This window comes from Mustela erminea, chromosome 6 (genome assembly GCF_009829155.1).
Source record: "Mustela erminea isolate mMusErm1 chromosome 6, mMusErm1.Pri, whole genome shotgun sequence".
Classification (NCBI taxonomy): Eukaryota; Metazoa; Chordata; class Mammalia; order Carnivora; family Mustelidae; genus Mustela; species Mustela erminea.
Window position 1 is genome coordinate 91,455,522 of NC_045619.1, and position 25,144 is coordinate 91,480,665.

General features: G+C 36.8%; 1 long non-coding RNA gene across 3 annotated transcripts; it reads right to left on the bottom strand.

The window, feature by feature from the left end:
- Nucleotides 1-32: 32 nt before the first annotated feature.
- Nucleotides 33-24,109, bottom strand: LOC116593893. Of its 3 annotated transcripts, none has more exons than XR_004286980.1 (4): nt 24,024-24,109; nt 13,701-13,783; nt 11,108-11,256; nt 33-52 (listed from the first exon to the last, which is right to left on the bottom strand). It is a non-coding gene; the product is annotated as an uncharacterized LOC116593893 (long non-coding RNA). The 3 variants fall into 3 exon arrangements; XR_004286981.1 differs by lacking the exon at nt 24,024-24,109 and adding an exon at nt 18,839-18,869; XR_004286979.1 differs by lacking the exon at nt 24,024-24,109 and having other exon boundaries at nt 13,701-13,894.
- Nucleotides 24,110-25,144: the final 1,035 nt, after the last annotated feature.

The following is a 25,144-nucleotide window of genomic DNA, read 5'->3' on the forward strand; positions in this document are numbered from 1 at the left end:
TTCTATATATGTATTTACCTCTTCCTTGTCACTAGATGTTTTCTTTGAAGATCTAAAAAAAAAAAACAATTCTTTTCAGGCAAATATTAAATACTTAAAATATAAGGGATATCTAAATCATATCTAAACTATATTATTAATAATGTTAACAAAGCACTAAATTCAGATCAAACTGAGCAAAGGAAGATCATAACATTACTTGCATTATTTGATATGAAGAAATATACCACATTTTTTGTTGTCATTTTCAATAAATCAAGCTTTTACTGGTTCTAAAAACTATTTGGAAACTGCAAGTTAAGTTCTTATATGGAAGAAACCCTTTTTTAATAATCATGATATTAGTGTTTTGAGGATCTATTGTGTAAATACTATGCATTTTTATGAAAACTTCACGTTTTAAAGCTATTTTAAGCCTCACAACAATCTTACAAAACATAGGTAATTATATTAGGTATTTTACACAGGAAGAAATGAGGCACAGAAAAAAGTAACTTCCCAAAGCTAGTACAGGTGGTCAGGAGTAGACCCAGAATTCAAATCCAGGAAATGTGCCTTCAAAACACGTGTTTTACAGCATATGGTGAAAGTAATATTTATGTGTTTTTAAGTAATCTGATATCAAATGAATCTATTAGTATTCCATTTTTAGCTATAATTGTAATAAAAATTCATAAATCTTAACCATTTTTTTAAATGAAAAGACTACATATGTAGGCAATATTGAAAATCTACTTTCAAACAACTCAAGATTTGCTTCTTCTATAGAAGCTGATCAATGGGCATTCATTTATTCATTCAACTGTTTATTCCCAAACAGACACTTATTGAGTATACTATATATGTGTCAATGACACTGTTGGTACAGGAATCTTCGGCTTTTGTAATTTAGAACTTTATAAACCAAAAGTAATAATCTATGATAGATTGATAAATAAAATCTTCCCCCTTTCCCCAGAATCTAAACAAATATTAAGTAAATATAACCAGATAATTCAAAGTCTCGAATAAATCCATAACCATTCATGATACTGTCAAAGGCACTGAATATCTAAAATTATCAAGGAATGGGGGTGCCTGGGTGACTCAGTGGGTTAAAGCCTCTGCCTTCAGCTCAGGTCATGACCCCAGTGTCCTGCGATCAGGCCCTGCATTGGGCTCTCTGCTCAGCAGGGAGCTTGCTTCCCTTCCTCTCTCTCTGCCTACTTGTGATCTCTCTCTCTCTTTCTCTCTCTCTCTCTCTCTCTCTGTGTCAAATAAATAAATAAAATCTTTAAAAAAAAAAAAAGCTAATGTTTTTGGGAGCCTGGGGGGCTCAGTTGGTTAAGCCACTGCCTTTGGCTCAGTGGCCTTCTCCCCTCTTATGCTCTCTCTTACTCTCTATCCCTCTCTCTTAAATAAGTGCTCCACATTTCTCTTATACCATACACAAAGATAAACTCGAAATGGATCAAAGACCTCAATGTGAGGCAGGAATCTATCAAAATCCTAGGGGAGAACATAGGCAGTAATCTCTTTGACATAGGCCACAGCAGCTTCTTTCAAGACATGTCTCCAAAGGCAAAGGAAACAAAAGTGAAAATGAACTTTCTGGGACCTCCTCAAGAAAAAAAAGTTTCAACAAATGAAACAATCAACAAAACAAAGAGACAACCCATGGAATAGGAGAAAATATTTGCAAATGACACTACGGACAGAAGGCTGATATCCAAGATCTAATAAAGAACTCCTCAAACTCGGGATGCCTGGGTGGCTCAGTTGGTTAAGCAGCTGCCTTCAGCTCGGGTCATGATCCCAGTGTCCTGGGATCGAGTCCCACATCGGGCTCCTTGCTCAGCAGGGCGCCTGCTTCTCCCTCTGCCTCTGCCTGCCATTCTGTCTGCCTGTGCTTGCTCTCTCCCCCTCTCTCTCTCTGATAAATAAATAAAATCTTAAAAAAAAAAAGAACTCCTCAAACTTAACACACACAAAACAGAAAATCACATCAAAAAATGGGCAGAGACATGAACAGACACTTCTTCAAAGAAGACATACAAATGGCTAATGGACACATGAAAAAATGGTCATCTTCACTAGCCATCAGGGAGATTCAAACCAAAACCACATTGAGATACCACCTCACACCAGTTAGAATGGCCAAAATCAACAAGACAGTAAACAACAAGTGTTGGAGAAGATGTGGAGAAAGGGGAACCCTCTTACACTATTGGTGGGAATGCAAGTTGGTACAGCCACTTTGGAGAACAGTGCAGAGATTCCTTAAGAAATTAAAAATAGAGCTTCCCTATGACCCTGTAATTGCACTACTGGAGTTTACCCCAAAGATACAGATGTAGTGAAAAGAAGAGCCATCTGCACCCCAATGTTCATAGCAGCAATGGTCACAATCCCCAAACTGTGGAAAAAGCCAAGATGCCCTTCAACAGACAAATGGATAAAGAAGATATGGTCCATATATACAATGGAATATTATGCCTCCATCAGAAAGGGTGAATACCCAACTTTTGTATCAACATGGACGGGACTGGAGGAGATCATGATGAGTGAAATAGGTCAAGCAGAGAGAGTCAATTATCATATGGTTTCACTTATTTGTGGAGCAAGTAATAACATGGAGCACATTGGGAGATAGAGAGGAAAAGTGAGTTGGAGGAAATCAGAGGGGGAGACAAACCATGAGAGTGGTGGACTCTGAGAAGCAAACTGAGGGTTTTGGAGGGGTTGGGGTGGGGAGTTGGTTGAGCCTGGTGGTGGGTATTAAGGAGGGCACAAATTGCATGGAGTGCTGGGTGTGGTCCATAAACAATGAATATTGGAGCACTGAGAAAAAATTAAATTTTAAAAAATCCTTTAAAATATTTTTAAAAGATTTAATAAACTGATGTTTTCTAATAATTTTACTGGTAAAGAATAAAAACCAATTTTTTGTAAAATTCTGCTAACCATCTCAATTCATCTATTAGTTCACAGAACAGTTATGAAGTCCAACCATATATAAGCAAATACACATCCCTTGCTTCAAAGATTGATAAATATACAATTACAATACAAGGTCTTTGTGGCAACAAAACAGCTGTGGACCTCTTTGTAGGAGCTGTGGAACCAAGCATCATAAACCAAGGGACCTAGGAAAACTCTTGCCTACCCATGCATCAGATAACAGACACACTCACTACAGTCCCAGCTATAGAGCCAGCAATAGCCCACAGACTGGCTCCAGCCCCTTCCTCTCAACCACATCTGGGAGCCCTTGGAACACACTTAGATAATCACCCATTGAAGAGAGAGCTTTTTTGGAAAACTAGATTTCTTACAGTAAAGTTCCAGCACACCACTAGAGCAAAAACAAAACAAAACAAAGCAAAACAGGTTTGGATACACTGGAAAGGTAGTCATTAAAGACTACTTCAAATGCAAAGACAGCAATGTAAAACTTCAAAGAATATAAAAAGTCAAGGAAATATGATACCACAAAATGATCACAATAATCTTCCAATAATTGATCTCAAACACATGAAGATCAGTAGTTTATCCAAAAATGCTGAGAGAAAAGAACTGTCAACCAAGAATACTTTACTGAGCAAAATTATCCTATAGAAATCAATAAAATCAGTAAGTTTGATACACATTACAGAATGAAAGAAATTACATGATCATCTCAGGGAAATGCATATCAAAACCATAATGATATATCTATCACTTCACACCTGTTAAAATGGCTTACATCAAAAAGGGAAGAGATACCACTGGCAAAGATGTACAGAAAAGGGAATCCTTACACACTGTTACAGGACTGTAAACTGGTACAGCCACTGTGCAAAACAGTGTGGAGGTTCCTCAACAAACGAAAAAATAGAATTATCAGAATATCCAATAATCCCATTTCTGGGAACATTCTGACAGAAATGAATCAGTATCTCAAAGAGGTATCTGTCCCTCTACATTTACTGCAGCATTATTTACAACAGCCAAGACACAGAAACGACCTATGTGCCCATCAGTGGATTCACTGATTTAAAAATGTGGTATACACTTACAATGGAATATTTTTAGCCACACACACACAAAAAAAAGAGGGAAACCCTGCCATCTGCAACAACATGAATGAACCTTGAGGGAATTAAGCTAAGTGAAGGAAGTCACGCAAAAAGATAAATACTCTATGATCTGACTTACTCATGGAATCTTGAAAAAAAAAAAAAAACACATTTATAGATTTGTGGTTGCCAGCGGTAGGAAGCTGAGGGAAATGGGTAGATATTGGCTAGAGGGTACAAACTTCCTGTTACAAGAAGAGTAAGATCTGAGGATCTAATGTACAGAATGGTGATTACAGTTAATAATACTGTTATATATTTAGAAGTTGCTAAAAAAGAAATGATAATTATGTGAGGTGATAGAGCTATTAACACTATTAGCATTTTACAATATAAAAGTATATTAAAGTAATACAGGTATACCTTACACTTACACAGTTATCTGTCAATTATACCTCAAAAAATCTGGACAAAATTCAACAATACTCAGATGTGAAAAATAGCAATAATGTGCTTAATTTTGTTTGAAAATAAAATTATTTGGGGGTTCCTGGGTGGCTCAGTCAGATAAGGTCTGCCTTCAGCTCAGGTCATGATCTCCAGGTCCTGGGATAGAACCCCAAATCAGGCTCCCCACTGAGCTTCTCCCTCACCCTTTGCCCCTCCCTCCTGCTCATACTCTCTCTCTCACAAATAATTTCTTTTTAATTTTCTTAAAGAAAATGATTTGGTAACTTTTGTATACTTTTAGCTTACTATTTAATCCTAAGTGTTTATAGTGAGCAAAAAAGAAAAAAAAAAACAGAAAAACATTCAGTGTGCCTCAACAGAGTGAAAAGTCAGAAAATAGGAGTTCAAATCAAGGAGAGGTGGTAAGCAATAGGGAGAGACCCGAGATGAATAGATCATACAAGGCCATGTAGGTGTTAGAAAAAACTTAGGCACATACTCTGAGTGAAATCAGAGACAATTGGGGTTTGAGCAGAGGAAGACATAATCTGACTTGTGTTTTAAAAGACCCACCGTGTTTAGAATTAGTGAAAAAAGAAAAGGCAAAAGAACAAACAAACAAGAAGACCAATTAGTTAATTATTACACTTATACAGACAACAGATGACAGTGGCTTGGTCATGGAGGATGTGTTTGGCTTCTGGATATATTTTGAAGGAAGACCTGACAAGATTTGCTGATAGAGTAGATGAGACATGTATGAAAAAGAAAAAGACAGGAGTCAAAGATGATACCAAGTTTTTTGGCAGAGCAACTAGAAGAATTGTCATTAACTTAATTGGGAAAGACAAGAAGGGCAGGTATAAGAAAGAATATCAGTAGTTCAATTTTGGACATGTTAAGTTTGCAATAGCCAATAACTATCCCAAAGTAATATCAAATCGGTGGTTTTATATGTAGGTCTGGAATTCCACAGAGAGATGTGGGCTGGCGATACAACCTTGAGGATCATTAGAATATAAAAGATAGTAAAAGTCAAGAGAAGGAAGATCAAGGACTGATTCCTGGAAGACTTCAATGTGGAAGAGGTGGAGAATGAAGAGAAAGAAGCAAATCAGGCTGAGATGTACAGACTAGAAAGGCAGGGGGGAAACCAGGTGAGTGAGTGATATTCTGAAAGCTAAATGAAGACAGAATTTTGGAGAAGAGAGTTTTCCAATGGGTCAAAGATTGCTGATAGGTTAAATAAAATGAGATCTAAGAAATTATGTCTAGATTTATTAAAATGAAAATCAGTGGTAACCTTTGAAAAATCAATTCTGGAGTAATGGGAGGGAAAATTACTCGTGAGAATTCAGTAGTGAATGGGAGGGAAATAAGGATCACTGAGTGTACATGGTTCTTTTAAGGATTCAATAGCTAAGTGGAATGATTATAGATGACTTAATTTTCTTGTTTAGTTCAATCCTTACACAATGATGATGTAGTATTTTTGTAATATCTTGAAATTTTTTAAATTGCATACATGTAGCACTATTTTTTTTAAGTGCCTGACCAAGGGGACACCTGAGTGGCTTAGTCGGTTAAGTCTCTGATTCTTGGTTTGGCTCAGGCCATGATCTCAGGGTTGTGAGATCAAGCCCTGCGCAGGGCTCTGCTCTCGGTGCCAAGCTGGCTTGTCCCTCTCCCCACCACCGCACCTCAAACCCAACTCTCTTTCTAATATAAACAAATAAAATCTTTTTTAAAAGCCAGACCAAGGCATTAAATAATTCATGAAATTATACAAGCAAAAGACTCCTTAAAAATTTTCTAGATATATATTATATAACCTGATTATCATTTTTCTCATGCTTAGAAAGACCACAGAAAAACTCTAAGTTCCAACAGCAGTATTTCATGCTTGATAAAAATCATCGAACTCTAGGATATCTTCTCTATCCAAAATCATTAGTCAGATTAAAATTCTGTAAGGAAAGTACAAGGGATTTAGAATGTAGAAAATATTCCTACTTTGTAAATTGAATTCTCATAAATTCTATAATATGAAGTTACTATTGAAAATTTTGGTGGGGTGCACGTAGAAATAGATTCTCTTTAAAAAGGAAGGATAATAGCACGCGTGCATGGTACCTTAAGAAGATTCAACACATTAGCAACATCTTAGCTTATAGCACAGGGATCAAATGAAATGTTTGTATAGAACATGGGACAAGTTGCCATATGAAATCTCTTGGTAATATTCAGATCAATTTGAGGGTCCAACATTTGAGCACTCATGCATTAGGAACCAAAACCTAGTGACTAGCAATTTTGTTGGTAATAAGAGTGTCAGTATAGCAGGTAACTTCCTTTTGCAACATATCAGATTTTAAAAGTATTCTATTTTTCACAAAACTCGACCATTCTCCTACACCATACACAAAGATAAATTCTAAATGGATGAAAGACCTCAATGTGAGACAGGAATCCATCAAAATCCTAGAGCATCACCACTTCCTCATATCAGGGAGATCATATGATAGTTGTCTTTCTCTGCTTGACTTATTTCGCTAAGCATGATACGCTCTAGTTCCATCCATGTTGTCGCAAATGGCAGTGATTCACAGACCTGTACCCCTGGGGATAAAAGTATATGTTTATAAAAAATAAAAAATTAAAAAAAAAAAATCCTAGAGCAGCCCATAGGTAGTAACCTCTTTGACATCAGCCACAGCAACTTCTTTCAGAACATGTCTCCAAAAGCAAAGAAAACAAAAGTGAAAATGAACTTTTGGGACTTCCTCAAGATAAAAAGCTTCTGCACAGCAAAGGAAACAGTCAACAAAACAAAGAGACAACCAACAGAATGGGAGAAGATATTCACAACTGACACTACAGATAAAGGGCTGGTATCCAAGATCTATAAAGTACTTCCCAAACTCCACACCCCAAAAACAAATAATCAAGTCAAAAAATGTGCAGAACAACAGACTCATGAAAAAGTGCTCCACATCACTTCATTTCAGGGAAATACAAATCAAAACCACAATGAGATGCCACCTCACACCAGTCAGAATGGCTAAAATTAACAAGTCAGGAAATGACAAATCCTGGTGAGCATGTGAAGAAAGAGGAACCCTCCTACACTGTTGGTGGGAATGCAAGCTGGTGCAACCACTCTGAAAAATAGCATGGAGATTCTTCAAAAAGTGAAAAATAGAGCTACCCTATGACCCAGCAATCGCACTACGGGGTATTTACCCTAAAGATACAAAAGTAGTGATCGGAGGGGCACAGGCACCTGAATGTTTATAGCAGCAATGTCCACAATAGACAAACAATGGAAAGAACCTAGATGTTCTTTCAAGATCAATGAATGGATATCAACAGATGAATGGACAAAGAAGATGTGGTATACACACACACACACACACACACACACACACACACACATATACATACAATGGACTACTATGCAGCCATCAAAAGAAATGAAATCTTGCCATTTTCGATGACAGGGATAGAACTAGAGGGTATTATGCTGAGCAAAATAAGTCAATCAGAGAAAGACAATGATCGTATGATCTCCCTGAGATGAGAAAGTTGAGAGGCAACATGGGGGACTTGAGGGGTAGGAAAGAAATAAATGAAACAAGATGGGATCGGAAGGGAGACAAACCATAGGAAACTCTTAATATCACAAAACAAACTGAGGGTTGCTGGAGGGAGGGGGGTTATGGAGAGTGTGGTTGGGTTATGGACATTGGGAAAGGTATATGCTATAGTGAGTGCTGTGAAATGTGTAAACCTGGCGATTCAAAGACCTGTACCCCTGGGGCTAATAATACATTATATGTTAATAAAAAAATAAAAAATTATATTTAAAAAATGGGCAGAAGATATGAACAGACACTTCTCCAAAGAAGACATACAAATGGCTAACAGACACATGAAAAAATGTTCATCGTCATTAGCCATCAGAGAAATTCAAATCAAAACCACATTGAGATACCACCTTACACCAGTTAGAATGACCAAAATTAACAGGACAGGAAATAACAGTATTGGAGAGAATGTGGAGAAAGGGGAACCCTGTTGCACTGTTGGGAAAGTAAGTTGGTGCAGTTGCTTTGGAAAATAGTGTGGAGGTTCCTCAAAAAGTTAAAAACAGGGTGCCTGGGTGGCTCAGTGTGTTGGGCCTCTGCCTTCAGCTCAGGTCATGATCTCAGGGTCCTGGGATCGAGTCCTGCATGTGGCTCCCTGCTCAGCAGGGAGCCTGCCTCCTCCTCTCTCTCTCTGCCTGCCTCTCTGCCTACTTGTGATCTCTCTCTGTCAAATAAAAAAATAAAAATCTTATATAAACTTATATAAATATATATTAATATCTAATATCTAATCATATATATTTTTTATATAAAAAAGTTGGGGATAGTCTAATATATATATTAGATATATTTATTATAGATATAGTTTTATATATATAAAAATATATGTATGTATGTGTATGTATATATATATATATATAAAACAGAGCTACCCTAAGACCCAGCAATTGCATTACTAGGTATTTACCCCAAAGATACAGATGTAGTGAAAAGAAGGGCCATATGCATCCCAATGTTCATAGCAGCAATGTCTACAATAGCCAACTTTGGAAGGAGCAGAGGTACCCTTCAACAGATGAATGGATAAAGAAGATATGGTCCATATATACAATGGACTATCCCTCAGCCATCAAAAAGGGTGAATACCAACATCTGCATCAACGTAATGGAACTGAAGGAGATTATGCTGAGTGAAATAAGTCAAACAGAGAAAGACAATTATGACATGGTTTCACTTATTTGTGGAACATAAGGAATAGCATGGAGGAATTAGAAGGTAGAGGAAAATGAAGGGGGGAAAATCAGAGGGGGAGATGAACCATGAGAGACTATGGACTCTGTGAATCAAACTGAGGATTTTAAAGGGGAATGAGGTGGGGGAGTTGAGTGAGCCCAATCCAATGATGGGTATTAAGTAGGGCATGTGTTGCATGGAGCCCTGGGTGTTATACACAAACAACAAATCACAGAACACTACATCAAAAACTAATGATGTATTGTATGATGACTACCATACCAGAATTTAAAAAAAAAAGAAGAAAGAAAGAAAAAGAAATGCTGGGATAGAAAAATAAATAAGTAAATAAAAGTATTCTAAAATTTGCATAAAACATGACATCAAACCAAAAACTTTAAATATACTTTGTAAAACAATCAGTACCTCGTAGACCTAAACTCATTTTTTCCAACAGTCGCATACTATATTGTTTTACAGGGGTGAAAATTTACTTCCCTATTGACAGATACTTAAGACTATCTCCAACTTTTTTATATGAAAATAATGCTATAATAAATATCCTTAAATTATGTCATATTTTATATATATATAATGTATAATAAATGTCCTTATAATGTGTGTGTGTGTGTGTGTGTGTGTGCTTACACAAGTCACATTTTCCCATAGGATCTAGTCCTGGCAAATAAGGGGTCAGAATATTTAAAACTTTTTTTTAAAATTTTTTCAATTTCTTTATTTTCAGAAAAAGAGTATTCATTATTTTTTCACCACACCCAGTGCTCCATGCAATCGGTGCCCTCTATAATACCCACCACCTGGTACCCCAACCTCCCCCCCCACTTCAAACCCCTCAGATTGTTTTTCAGAGTCCATAGACTCTCGTGATTCACCTCCCCTTCCAATTTACCCCAACTCCCTTCTCCTAACACCCCTTGTCCTCCATGCTATTTGTTATGCTCCACAAATAAGTGAAACCATATGATAATTGACTCTCTCTGCTTGACTTATTTCACTCAGCATAATCTCTTCCAGTCCCATCCATGTTGCTACAAAAGTTGGGTATTCATCCTTTCTGATGGAGGCATAATACTCCATAGTGTATATGGACCACATCTTCTTTATCCATTCATCCATTGAAGGGCATCTTGGTTCTTTCCATAGTTTGGTGACCGTGGCCATTGCTGCTATGAACATTGGGGTACAGATGGCCCTTTTTTTCACGATATCTGTATCCTTGGGGTAAATATCCAGGAGTGCAATTGCGGGGTCATAGGGAAGTTGTATTTTTAATTTCTTGAGGAATCTCCACACTGTTCTCCAAAGAGGCTGCACCAACTTGCATTCCCACCAACAGTGTAAGAGGGTTCCCCTTTCTCCACATCCTCTCCAACACATGTTGTTCCCTGTTTTGTTAATTTTGGCCATTCTAACTGGTGTAAGGTGATATCTCAATGTGGTTTTAATTCAAATCTCCCTGAGGGCTAATTTAAACTTTTGAAACACACTGCTAAATCACCCTTCAGAAAGGGTTTACCAATTTTATTTAACAACAGTGTATAAGAATGCCCTTTTCTTCACATTTGCTAACTTTGGTTGTTAATTTTTTAATAAAATATTTATCATTATGATTGCAAAAAATGGTATCTCATTATTTAAATTTTTCTGATTAGTACCCAAGATGAAATAGCCTTACTAAAAAACATAAAATTTGTTAATCATGAATGATAGCTCCAACTAGAATTTGTTTTATAGGAAAATAATAATTACCTACTATTTAAATATTGCTATAGGCTTACCCATCAGATTCTTCATTTTCCATAATAGGACATAGGTTGTTATCAGTTTTTCCACTCCCTATTGGATGCATTAGTCCAGCAGCAGCAGAAGAATATATGCTTTCTAATACTGCCATTTCATCATTTTGGTGCTTCTCCGTTTCTTCAATCTTTAATAGAAGTTTGATATGAAGGATAATCGTTACTAGTTTATTCATTAAAATGAACTTTTTTCATTAATTATACATGTTTTAAAGATTTTATTTATTTATTCATCAGAGTGAGAGAGAGCACAAGCAGGAGGAGGTGCCAGCAGTGGGAGAAGCAGGCTCCCTACTGAGCAGGGAGCCTAATGCAGGACCCCATCCCAGGATCCTGGGATCATGACTCGAGCCAAAAGTAGACTCTTAACTAACTGGGCCACCCAGGCATCCCAGAACTTTTTTCATTAATTATATCATTTGACTCTTAGTTTGTCATAATTTTAATTGATAAAAAATATTTTATGTTTATCATTACAAGTAACTGCAATTTTTATAAATTCTGCTTCATTTCTGTTTCAATAAAAAGAGAGGAATTGGGATGCATGGGTACCTCGTTGGTTAAGTATCTGCCTTGGGCTCAGGTCATGATCCCAGAGTCCTGGGACAGAGTTCAGGCCTGCTTCTTCTGCCAGTACTTCCCCCTGCTTGTGTGCACATGCTGTCTTGCTCACTCTCTCTCTCTCTCACTCTCTCTCCGACAAATAAATAAAATCTTTAAAATAACTAGTTTGATTTATACTTTTTTGCCATTTGCATGTCAAACTCTTGGTCTTCTTTCACTTCAAATGTAACCCGTGGGTTCCTTACTTTTTTATGTTCTCTGTCACTATCAAAACTCACTTTTGTTAAAAATCTGCTCAAAGTCTGATTTGTTATCATTTTCAGAGTCTGATTTATTTTCACTTAAGGAAAGATCAGAAGATGACCGGCAACTACAATCTGAGGATGAATGAGAAAAAACGACATTTTCTAGTCTAGACTCTTTCTGTTCAGGTAATGCCTGAAGTGTGACAAAGACAGGCACTGCAAATGCATCTTTTTTCTCACAATCAAATCTATCATTTGTCAAATTAGAAGGTTATTCCGTTAAGTTTGCTCCTTCTGTAAAGGGACCATGTAGGGACTCTTCCTTAGGATAAGCAGTAATGTTGTTTTTGTTTTTGTTTTTGTTTTTCACAAATTTCACCAAACTTCTGCTTTAACTCTCTGGTGATGAGTTTTAACTTATTTTTCCACTCTAATTTGTCTTGTTTGGTCCACATGTCCTCACACTTTTGAACAGAGGGATGTTCTGAATATAAAAATATATCATCCTCTCTATCACATTCCTTATTCATTCCTGGTTCTTGGGCCATTTTTGACAGATACAAAAATGGAAAGTGAAAGTGCTGTATTTGATTTTCAGATGTCCTTTCTGTTAGCATACATGTTCATAAAATAACTTTATCCTTAAGTAATCAAGTATGGACAAAGGAAAAATTAGAAAATAATTAAAATTTAACTGTTAAATTCCTTAATCTATGTTAAGCTGCTCCCAAGTCACTGGATTGTAACTAAGAAGCAAAAAATAACTTGCCCTAGCCTGAAATAGAAGAAAAACACAAATCCATAAACTTAATTTTGTCAGTTTTTTAAACTAAACAATTCATCACATGTTACATCTACCAAAAAATGAATTACATGATTTTCAATGTTACAAACTTAAAAACATTTTATCTTACCATACCTTAAACAGTGAGCCCCAATAGTGCATTTGATGATGTTTTTAAAGATTAATAACTAGAGAATAGGCAAACTTATTATTAGGAGCCAAAATCAATAAACATCAATCAGAAAAGAAAAATAAATTCCTAAATTTTAATTCAAATTATATACTATGATAGTATTATACATCACTATAAATTATCTGCCTGTATCCAGCTATTGTAACGTCCACTGAGAGTAGATAAGAAAAAATGTTAATAATATTTACAGATTCCCTATACTGAAATGAAATAACTGAAAATGTGCCTGTTTATTACCCAACTACAAAGGTCCCATCCTGGAAGGTGTGATTCTACAATAGGCAATTGTGTTGATTTTATGACCCTACTCTCTGAAGTCAACTACACAGAGATCACAAGGCAAAATAAATCTTTAATCTTGGCATTAGTGACAGGCAATACAGAACTGCACATTTTGAACCACCAAGAACCACTCCTTCTACATGAGTCTAAGTCAGTAGTCATCATTGTTATACTGCTCATAATTTCAACTGCTTAAACATATGGTTCAGTATTTGATGTTACCTTTTTAGCATGTAAAAACTTACAAAAATGGAAGAAGCAAACAATATTCAGGAATTTTTTTGGTCCAATTGCAAGGATAAAGTTTAACTATAAGCTACTATAAATTCTAACAATATTTTAAATTTGGTAACTTGTAAAATTTTACAAAAACTAAATATTAAATTATAATCTATCAACTTCAATACATTCTGTTCAGAAGATAATTTCAATTGAACTATGTTACATTCTTAAAGTAGGGAAAACAATATAAAATTGGAAATTTAAATTTAAATTTGTATATACCTGTAGGTGTTTATTTTCACTTTCATTACAGCTTTCTTCCTCTTTTTCTGTTGTCATTTCTAAGTCTAGTTCTGCTGAAAAATCTATATATTTTATTAAAATGGACAAATTAGAATTGTTAGATAAAAGCTATAACCTTCATAAAGATAGAAAACAACATCTTATCAATTAAGAGTTTAAATTAAACTTAATCTTTAGCTGAATATTTACTTTAAGAAATACTTTTAATTATCAAAAATTTCAGCAAACCATTTGGGAAATACTAAATGTCACTAGGTTAAAGGCATACAAACATCTCAAAGAATCATTCACAAATTCACTCACCTAATATCAATGAATAAAACAATCAGAAACAAATTTTTAAAATGCAGCAGAAAGAGGGGCACCTGGGTGGCTCAGTGGGTTAAGCCTCTGCCTTTGGCTCAGATCATGATCCCAGGGTTCTGGGATCAAGCCCCGCATCGGGCTCTCTGCTCAGCAGGGAGCCTGCTTCCCTTCCTCTCTCTGCCTGCCTCTCTGTCTACTTGTGATCTCTCTCTCTCTCTCTCTCTCTGTCAAATAAATACATTTTTTAAAAATGCAGCAGAAAGATATAAAATCACAGCAGACTATTCTTTACCTTGTTGTAGTATCTCTTAAACAACACCCTAAGCTTCAACTACAACATTATTCATGGTTTCCAAAATTACTAGTATTTTTTATGCCTGTATCAGTGTACAATCTTCCTAGGGGTGTATTTCCCTGATGAATGTAAACATTCCTAAAATGTTTTCCTCTACTACTTGACAAATTTCTTCACATCTTATAGGACACAGACTGCTATGTAAAGTCATCCTTGATTAAGGCTACCCTTCCTTAGATAAATAGATCTCTTTCTTTGGGGCTACATTAGTACTATACAGATTTTTCTAGTGCATCTTCACCACCTGAACAGTAAGATACTTCTTTATGTATATATATATATATATATTCTTTTTGTTACTAGACTGTATTGGACAATCTCTCTCTTTCTCTTTTTTTAAAGGGGGGGGGGAGGAGAAGAGGGAGAGAGAATTTTGACCAGGCTCCACGCCCAGCACTGAGCCCCACATGGGGCTTGATCTCACAACTCTGAAATCATGACCTGAGCCAAAATCAAGAGTTGGACACTCAACCGACTGAACCCCCCAGGATTCCCTGTATGGGATAATCTCATAAATCATCTCTGTGTAAACACTCTTTATTTTACTCAGTAATAATTTACTGAGTTCCCAGTAAGTGCTAGGTACCCAGGTTTAACGAAGCAAGTAGATAAAAGGTGTCAGGAATGGATTTTGTAGAGATAATGCCTGAACTGAGACAGAAACACTGAGGTCAGACAGATTCAAAGGGGTTAGAGGGTGGAAAATGAGGGGAGTATACAAGCCAGTAGTAAGACAAGGGAGAGACGCACACAACAGGGTAAATATCTGTCTAAAATACAGGAATCAAAGAGGAAGACATCACCAGCAGTTCAGAATGGCAGAGAAAAGGGCAGACAGTAGAAAGGGTTGGAGAGTTTAGCAGAACTCAAAATTATGAAAGCTTTATATGTAATTTTAAGATACTTGGACACAAACATATTTTCAGCAATGGTTCACAGTCATATTTGCATTTGAGACAGATCACTCTAAATGCTGTGGGGAGGAATGAATTTGAGGGGCATTATAATATAAGATGGGAGATGAATGAGAAGGCACTGATGCAAAATAAAGATGAAGCACACCTGAACTGACAGAATCAATCTAGAAATATTGAGGATATAAAATTATCAGGGCCAGTACAGAATAAATCTATACTAAATGAATAAACACACAATCTTGGGTCCTTAGCAACCAACTCTGCTCATTACTTTACAAAAGGCATCAAGTGGGAATTATTCTACATGAACTGTTTTAAGTTGCATGTATTTATTTTATAATTTTTCTGTTCCATATCTTCCTGTGTTACAGGAACCTGTAGGTGCTTTGTTTTAAAAGTCCTGCTTCTTGGATCCACCAAGCTCATGAGGAAGTAACAGGAGCAAGTCACTTGTATAGGTAAATAACTTTGAATTTATTGTCTGTATTCACTACTCTAGGAGATAATTGAAAATCTTTTGAAAATATAGCATTAGTTCTACAAGTAAAGAAAGAACATAAAACTACAGGGGTGAAAAAAATACTGTACAATTTATTAGTACCAATCTGATCATATGACTGATGAAAGGCCCTGAGTTAACTGGTACATTAAGTAGAGCACAAATTAGAAATGGTTAATCAATAGACTGAGTATCAGGAGAATATTATTCTTAAATGATATAGTACTCCTGAAAACCTATATTCCACCTATTCATCAAAATTAATGAAGTTGGGGGGCGCCTGGATGGCTCAGTCAGTTAAAGGGCTGCTTTCAGCTCAGGTCATGACTGGGTCCTGGGACGGAGTCCTGCATCTGGCTCCCAGGTCAGTGGGGAGTCTGCTTTTCCCTCTGCCCCTCCTCCCACTTTTTCTCTCAATCTCTCTCAAATAAATAAAATCATTAAGAAATAATAACAATAATAATAATAATAATGATAATAATAAAGGGGCATCTGGGTGGGTGAATGAGTTAAGTGTCTGACTCTGGATGTCAGCTCAGGTCATGATCTCAGGGTCATGAGATCGAGCCCCACATCAGACCCCATGCTAAGCGTGAAGCCTGCTGCTTAGGGTTCTCTCCCTCTCTCTCTTTCTGCCTTTCGTCCCTCCCTCCCCACTTTCTTGCTCTCTAAAAAAAAAAAAACAAAAATAAAACGAGATAGACAATGCGTACATAGTTGAGAAGACGGTACTATATAGTAAATTCTCAGTGATTCCCATTATGGCTGGGAAAGCCAATGCTAAAATAAAGTCATAGAGAATATAGGAAATATTTTAATATTTGGCTTGGGAAGCTGCTTTTTCTAGTTACATTGAATATAATTTGACCAATACTTGTGAATTTAAAGCTATAAAAATAAGGCAAAGAAACTTTGTTTTCAATAAGCAATCTTTAGACCTCTACCTAGTTTTCCCAGCTGGGCACAAACGTCTAAATATAATCCTGCCACCCACTCTCAAATGAGTGCTTAAAAAAAAGCCTAAAAGAAATTATTTTCTCCTAATTTTTTTAAAAATATTCTATTTATTAAAATTTAAAAAATAATTATTTCAGAATTAGTGTCACACTTATTGATAATAAAAATTTTAACATTTAGGGAACCAATCCTGTAATTCTATAGTTTCCAAAAGGAGTTTGATTTGATAGATCATGTCAGTCTTTCAAGGGTTTTTGGAAACAGCTATCAAATCAAAAAATTAAATATCTTTACCAAAAAAAGCCATAGCTTCCATATCTCATTTGAATAATAAATACCAATATAACCTGTATCTTTGATGTCCAATAGACCTGAGGAGGATGAATATGTGGCTATGATTTACCCCATGTCTAGCACTCCATCTGCTTTCAGTATTCTTTGTGGCGCTGCTGTGATTAAATCTGTTCTAGTGCAAATACCCTTAAACCATCTTAAGTGAATTCTCTGGAGTTTCTTGCTCAATTCCAAAACTTCTCAGCTAACGTGCCTTTCTTTTTCCCCTTGTTCCCATCACTGTCCCCTTCCTCAAAAGTAATTTCTGAAAAAAAGAAAATAAAAGTAATTTCTGGGGACACGTGAATGGAGCCTTGGATTGCACATCCGGCTCTTGATTTCAGCTCCTATCATGATCGAAAGGTCCCCGGATAGAGTCGCACATCTGCCTCCAGGCATGGAAGCCAGTCTCCTTGAGGAATCCCTTTCCTTCTCCCTTTGCCCCTCCCCTGATCACTCTCTGTCTTTCTCATTCTCTCTCCGTAGAATAAATACAGAAATCCTTACAACAGAGTTATTGCTGGAACTATGGTATTGATTTTTCTGCTTTTACACCCCTTTTATTCTGGATTATCTCCACCATTTCTCTCCTCTTTATTTAGCACTGATATTTACTTTTATGACATCTCTTTCTGCATCTCCTTGCTCCTGTCTAGCTGAAAACATGCTTACAAACAAAAGGAAAATAATGTTTTCCTTCATCCTATGGTGTCTTGAAGTCTCCAGTGGCCTTTCCAGGTGTCTGTAGGTGGAAGTCTACACTCTTGCGATGGAGCACATGACCCAAGGAGCATTGGCATTCACATCACCTGACGGGTCAGAATGCAGGATCCCAGACCTGTGGTCATACTGTTCATTATTTTCTGAAAGATTTTATTTATTTATTTGACAGACAGAGATCACAAGTAGTCAGAAAGGCAGGCAGAGAGAGAGGTGGAAGCAGGCTCCCTGCGGAGCAGAGAGCCAATGCGGCGCTCAATCCCAGGATCCTGGGATCATGACCTGAGCCCAAGGCAGAGGCTTAACCCACTGAGCCACACACATGCCCCTCACCATGTGCATTTTAACAAGGTCTCCGATGATTCAGTAAAATTGGAGAAATTCTGGTCCATACTGAGTCACTGCCACATTCTTTTACCTTAACTTCACCTTCTAGAGCAAGCCTCACATTCATCACTATCAATTCCTCAAAACTGGAAATGTCTTAAAAGTCATTAACTTTCTAAGCTTCCCTGATTCCTGCGAACTGACCCTGCTCTCTTTCTCCTTCCAATTCTCTTACTTTGCACTCAATGATACTACTTAGGAAGTACGACCATTTTATAAGCCATTAAGAGACACACACTTACTGCTGACCAGGACATAGCTCTGCATAATCTGCCACATCAGTCCTTAATGTTTGCCCAACTGTGAGGAAAGCAGGAAGGGGGGGAAATTTTGGTACACTACGCTGACAGGTTTTGGTAGTGGAAACTCACTTGATATTATTCCTGCATATCAAATAGTCTGCTCCTCCTTTTAAAAGAATTGACCTAAAGCTTACATGTTTTAAAAGCTCTTTTTCTTAGGCTTGTAAATATCTTTTGTTCTAACATGGATATCAGCAATAACCTCTCCCTTATTTATGTCCAATCCTTCACTTAAACGTGGTCAAAAAAAATTAATAATAATTCAGAAGAAGAAGACTGTGAGCATTTTAAATATTGAAATGTACTTCTTTCCATTGCTACATTCCTATTGTAAAATTTACCTGATTTGGATGTTTGTTTTTTCTCCATTTCTCCTCCTTTCTTAGGAACAGAACCTTTCTCCTCGACAGGAGGCTGCAGAGGTATTGAAACAATAGAATTACTACATAATGTACATTCCATACAATCTGTAGTTAAAAATTCAAAATAAAAATATAAGTTTTACCTTCAAGAAAGAATATTTTCCTGGAGACTCTAAAACGCAAAAGGAACATATAGTTAATTATATGTACATATGAAAAACAACTAAATTTTCATGCAGTTCATACTAAGATGAATCCTCATGCCTGGCTGTGGTTACATTAGGTTTTCATTTTCTGTTTCTAGAGATAGGAAGGTGGCTTAGGACAGTGACAAGACAGAAATATGAACCCATTATAAGTATTGAACAAAATAACAAAATATATGCTCAACAAAACATGCAGTTAGGATTTCAAAAGTCAGATAATGTTTCAAAGGAGCATAACTAATAGAGAAGATGGTATGTATACCGATGCGAACATGCTGACTGATGGGGAGAAAAGCAACTTTTCATGAGAGGAATAAATAATGACCCTGAGAGGACAAACATGAAAGCCAGTGGTAGAATGCTACATCACATCCTTAATGCAGTACAGCAGAATCCTTTTTATCATTATACTACAAGCATTAGCCACGTTCTTCCGTTTGTCCTGTAATTTAGGCAGTCCACTTTTGTAATGATAGCTCAACTGAAGGCATAATTGAGTTTTCATCAGAGAAAGCATTATGAATTGATTGGCTTGGATATACACTTGTGGGATAAGGATTACTAAAAGTACTCATTTTGTCCATACCCATGTGGGCTACTGGTTTGCCTACATTTTTTGTATCCTCTAGTTTAAAGTTTCTGGGTTTTTTTTTTAATTTAATTTATTTATTTGACAAACAGAGAGAGAGAGCACAAGTAGGCAAACAGGCAGACAGAGAGGGAGGGGGAAGCGGGCCCCCTGCTGAGCAGAGAGCCCGATGCGGGGCTCGATCCCAGGACCCCGAGACCATGACCCGAGCTGAAGGCAGAGGCTTTAACCCGCTGAGCCACCCAGGTGTCCCCATCTTAAAGTTTCTTGATCCACTCATGCAAGAAGGTATATAAAACACATCTATGAAATAATGTACATTAAGCTTTCAATATGGAAATATGACTATCAAAATAGAAGAATTCTATTTAATTGCCACAGAATACTTAGGCCCTGAAAATCTTTTGTATTTCAGAATCAGTGTCATACTTACTGATACTCCCAATTTTTGCATGTAGGGAACCAACCCTATAAGTACTTCTGTTTCGAAAAGTAGTTTGATTTGGTAGACAATGTCAGGGTTTTTTCCTTAATTTTTTATTTCTTTTCAGAGTAACAGTATTCATTGTTTTTGCACCACACCCAGTGCTCCATGCAATCCGTGCCCTCTATAATACCCACCACCTGGTTCCCCCAACCTCCCACACCCCACCCCTTCAAAACCCTCAGATTGTTTTTCAGATAGTTTGTTTTGCATCGTCTCTCATGGTTCACCTCCCCTTCCAATTTCCCTCAACTCCCTTCTCCACTCCAACTCCCCTTGTCCTCCATGTTATTTGTTATGCTCCACAACTAAGTGAAACCATATGATAATTGACTCTCTCTGCTTGACTTATTTCACTCAGCATAATCTCTTCCAGTCCCATCCATGTTACTACAAAAGTTGGGTATTCATCCTTTCTGATGGAGGCATAATGCTCCATAGTGGACCACATCTTCTTTATCCATTCGTCCATTGAAGGGCATCTTGGTTCTTTCCACAGTTTGGCAACGGTGGCTATTGCTGCTATAAACACTGGGGTACGGATGGCCCTTCTTTTCACTACATCTGTATCTTTGGGGCAAATACCCAGTAGCACAATTGCAAGGTCATAGGGAAGCTCTATTTTTAATTTCTTGAGGAATCTCCACACAAAGTGGCTGCACCAACTTGCATTCCCACGAACAATGTAAGAGGGTTCCCCTTTCTCCACATCCTCTCCAACACATGTTGCTTCCAGTCTTGCTAATTTTGGCGATTCTAACTGGTGTAAGGTGGTATCTCAATGTGGTTTTAATTTGAATCTCCCTGATGGCCTGTGATGATGAACATTTTTTCATGTGTCTGATAACCATTTGTATGTCTTCATTGGAGAAGTGTCTGGTCATATTTTCTGCCCATATTTTTATATTACAGCATGGTACTGGCATAATAACAGACACATAGACCAGTGGAACAGAGTAGAGAACCCAGATATGGACCCTCAACTCTATGTTCAAATAATCTTTCACAAAACAGGTAAAAATATACATTGAAAAAAAGACAGTCTCTTCAATAAGTGGTGCTAGGAAAACTGGACAGCTATATGTAGAATAATGAAACTTGACCTTCTCTTACACCGTACACAAAGGTAAACTCAAAATGGATAAAAGACCTCAATGTGAGACAGTAATCCATCAGAATCCTAGAGGAGAACATAGGCAGTAACCTCTTCGATATCAGCCACAGAAATTTCTTTCAAGATATGTCTCCAAAGGCAAAGGAAACAAAAGTGAAAATGAACTTTGGGGACTTCATCAAGACCAAAACCTTCTGCACAGCAAAGGAAACAGTCAACAAAACAGAGAGGGAACCCATGGAATGGGAGAAGAGATTTTCAAATGACAGTACAGACAAAAGTTTGATATCCAGGATCTATAAAAACTCCTCAAACTCAACACACACAAACAGATAATCATATTTAAAAAATGGGCAGAAGATATGAGCAGACAATGTCAGTTTTTACAGGGTTTTTCAATCAGCAATAATATCAATAAATTACTTATGTTAAAAAAAAAAAGCTATAGCTTCCGTATCTCATTTAAATAATGAATGTCAATCAAGATATTATCAATCAAGACATATATCTTTGATGTCCAGTAGACCTGAGGAGGATGAATACATGGCTATGATTTACCCCATGTCTAGCACTCCATCTGCTTTCAGTATTCTCTGTAGAGCTGCTGTGATTTAATCTGTTTAGTGCAAATACCCTCAAGCCATCTCAAATGAATTCTCTGGAGTTTCCTCCTCAACTCCAAAATTTCCCAGCTAATGTGCCCTTCTTTTTTCCCTCATTCCTGTCACTATCCCTCTTCTTCAAAAGTAATTCTGGGGGCGCCTGGGTGGCAGCGGATTGGCCATCCAGCTGTTGATTTCGACTCAAGTCATGATGGCACCATCTTGGGATTGAGCCCCGCATTGGGCTCTAGTCTCAGAATTGAACTTCTTTGAGGCATCTCTCTCCTTCTCCCTTTGCCCATCCCCCTAATCACTCACTATCTCTCTCATTTTCTCTCCCTAAAATAAGTAAAGAAATAAACCCTTAAAACAGAGTTATTTCTGGATCTCTGGTCTTGATTGTTCTTCTTTTACACCCATTTTACTAAGATTTATCTTCACCACTTCTTTCCTCTTTATTTAGCACTAGTATCTCACATCTATAACCTCTCTTTCTGCATCTCCTTGCTCCCCTCTAGCTAAAAACATGCTCACAAATAAAAACAAAATAATGCTTTTCCTTGATCCCATGGTGTCCTGAACTATCCACTGGCCCTTCCAGATCTCTCTACAGAAACCCCTTGATACAGAGCACATGACACAGGGACCACAGACAATGGCATCACCTGAAAGGTCAGAATGCAGAATCCCAGACCTGCTGTTCACAATCTGCATTTTTAGCAAGGTCTCTGATTACTAAAGTTGGAGAAATTCTAGTCCATACTGTGTCTGCTATCACATTCCTTTACCTTAACTTCACCTTCTAGAAACAAGCCTTATGTGCATCACTATCAATTCTTCAAAACTGGAAATGTCTTAAAAGTCATAAGCTTTATAATGGACTTTTTATCGTGGATAAAGTTTCCTTGATTTCCCCCGAAATGACCCTCCTCCCTTCTTCCTTCAAATACTCTTACTTTGCACTCAATGATACTATTTATGAAGTACCACCATTTTTATTCCATTAAGATACACACACTTATTGCTGACTAGAACATAGCTCTGCATCATCAACCAGGGAAGTCCTGAATGTCTTCCCAACCATGAGGAAAGCAGTAAGAGCAGGAAAATTTTGGTATCCTACTCTGACTGGTTTTGGTACTGGAAGCTCACCTGATATTATTCCTGCATTTCAAATAGTCTGCTCCTCATTTAAAAGAATTATTTTGGTGGGGTTATGGACATTGGGGAGGGTACGTGATATGATCAATGCTATGCAGTGTGTAAACCTGGAGATTCACAGACCTGTACCCCTGCAGCTAAGAACACATTATATGTTAATAAAAAATAAAAAAAATTTTAAAAAGAAAATAAAAAACAAAGAATTGTTTTACTTTACCACCTTCCACTTTAAGAGCTGCTTATTGTCCTTCATTTATACCCTGTATTCTTGACTTTCTTTTTTTTAATTTGTTTTTTATTTATTTTCAGCATAACAGTATTCATTATTTTTGCACCACAGCCAGTACTCCATGCAATCCGTGCCCTCTATAATACCCACCACCTGGTACCCCAACCTCCCACCCCCCGCCCCTTCAAAACCCTCAGATTGTTTTTCAGTGTCCATAGTCTCTCGTGGGTCACCTCCTCTTCCAATTTCCCCCAACTCCCTTCTCCTCTCTATCTCCCCATGTCCTCTATGCTATTTGTTATGCTCCACAAATAAGTGAAACCATATGATAATTGACTCTCTCTGCTTGACTTATTTCACTCAGCATAATCTCTTCCAGTCCGGTCCATGTTGCTACAAAAGTTGGGTATTCATCCTTTCTGATGGAGGCATAATACTCCATAGTATATATGGACCACATCTTTATCCATTCATCCATTTAAAGGGCATCTTGGTTCTTTCCACATCTGTTACTCTTTTTATCCTTTCCACTTATTTCCTGATGTTCCTTTGGTCTTAGAGTATCTTGAAATGACTAATGAATCTCCTTTGTGGCATCCTTAATTTCATCTGTTACTGACACTGGCACCTGATAAGACTTCAACTTATCTCCTTTACAATCTTTCTCCTCTTTATCTTTAATTCAATAGGTGATTTTCTTTGGATATTTAAATATATCAGTGTTCCCATTTTACATCAATATTTTATCAAATGACTTTTTAATAAAATACAATTCTTACCTTCTACTTGTTCATTTAATGTACTTGCCCCTTTCTGATCTGCATTTCCAGATAAATGATTAACGTATGTCTCTGGAAGACTCTCAGAATTACTCTGTTAAAATGAACAACAAAAATGAGTTGCATAAAGATTCCCTAATCATTTTCTAAGAAAATATCTGAATTTCCTACTTTAATAGTAATCAGACTCACAAAAAAGAAAAGCATATACATTTGAAAATAAGTAATAGTGATCAGACTCACAAATAAGAAAAGCAAAACATTTGAAAAACTCATATATGCTTTCTAAATTAAATATAATGTTTACTCTTCATTTGGCCACTGGCTGTAAACTGAATATCAAATGCCAGAGTAAATATTTTCTTGGACATAACACTGACTTATATGTACATTTCAACAGGAACTAACAAAACACCTAACTCTCCTTTGCATTCCCCACCAAAATAAAAGGATATTAAAAATATGTATTTAAATAAATTCTTTAGTAAGTATATTTGCTACAAATTTAAACTGTTCCTAACAGCAGAATTCTTTTTTCCATGTTAAAATAGGACACTTGACATAAGAAACCCTGGAGTAGATCATGTTGAGTATAAAGAGTACAGTGTGGTAACTGCTGCTTCATTTGGATAAACAAAGGATTGGAAACTCTATTGACAGGATAATGGTTAAAGGCAATGGCAAAGTAGGAAGAAAAACTTTTCTTGAAATTACGTTTAAATAATAGCAAAAAGTTTTATATATAGGTATGAAACTCTCCAAAAAGTATAATAAGCTTTCATAAGGGAATAATAAGAACATTTATTTATTAATTGCCTAAAAGGTACCAGGCACTTATTTTAGTATACCCATTTTCATTTCTACAAACAACAATAATACCAATGGTTATGACAATGGGGTGGATCTTCCTGCTTCCTGGTCATTCCAAGACATTAGAGTGAAATGATGAACAGGTGTGATCCACGGTTCTGTCTGTCTAGAATATCTAGAAGGTCTCCAAGACCTTCACACAACTGGTCCTTCTCATCCTTTACTTGGCAGCTCTTGCCACACTCAGAGAGATTGTTTCTGACCAACAAAATTCCATACGCGTTCTCATCCCCATCCTACCTGCAAACTCC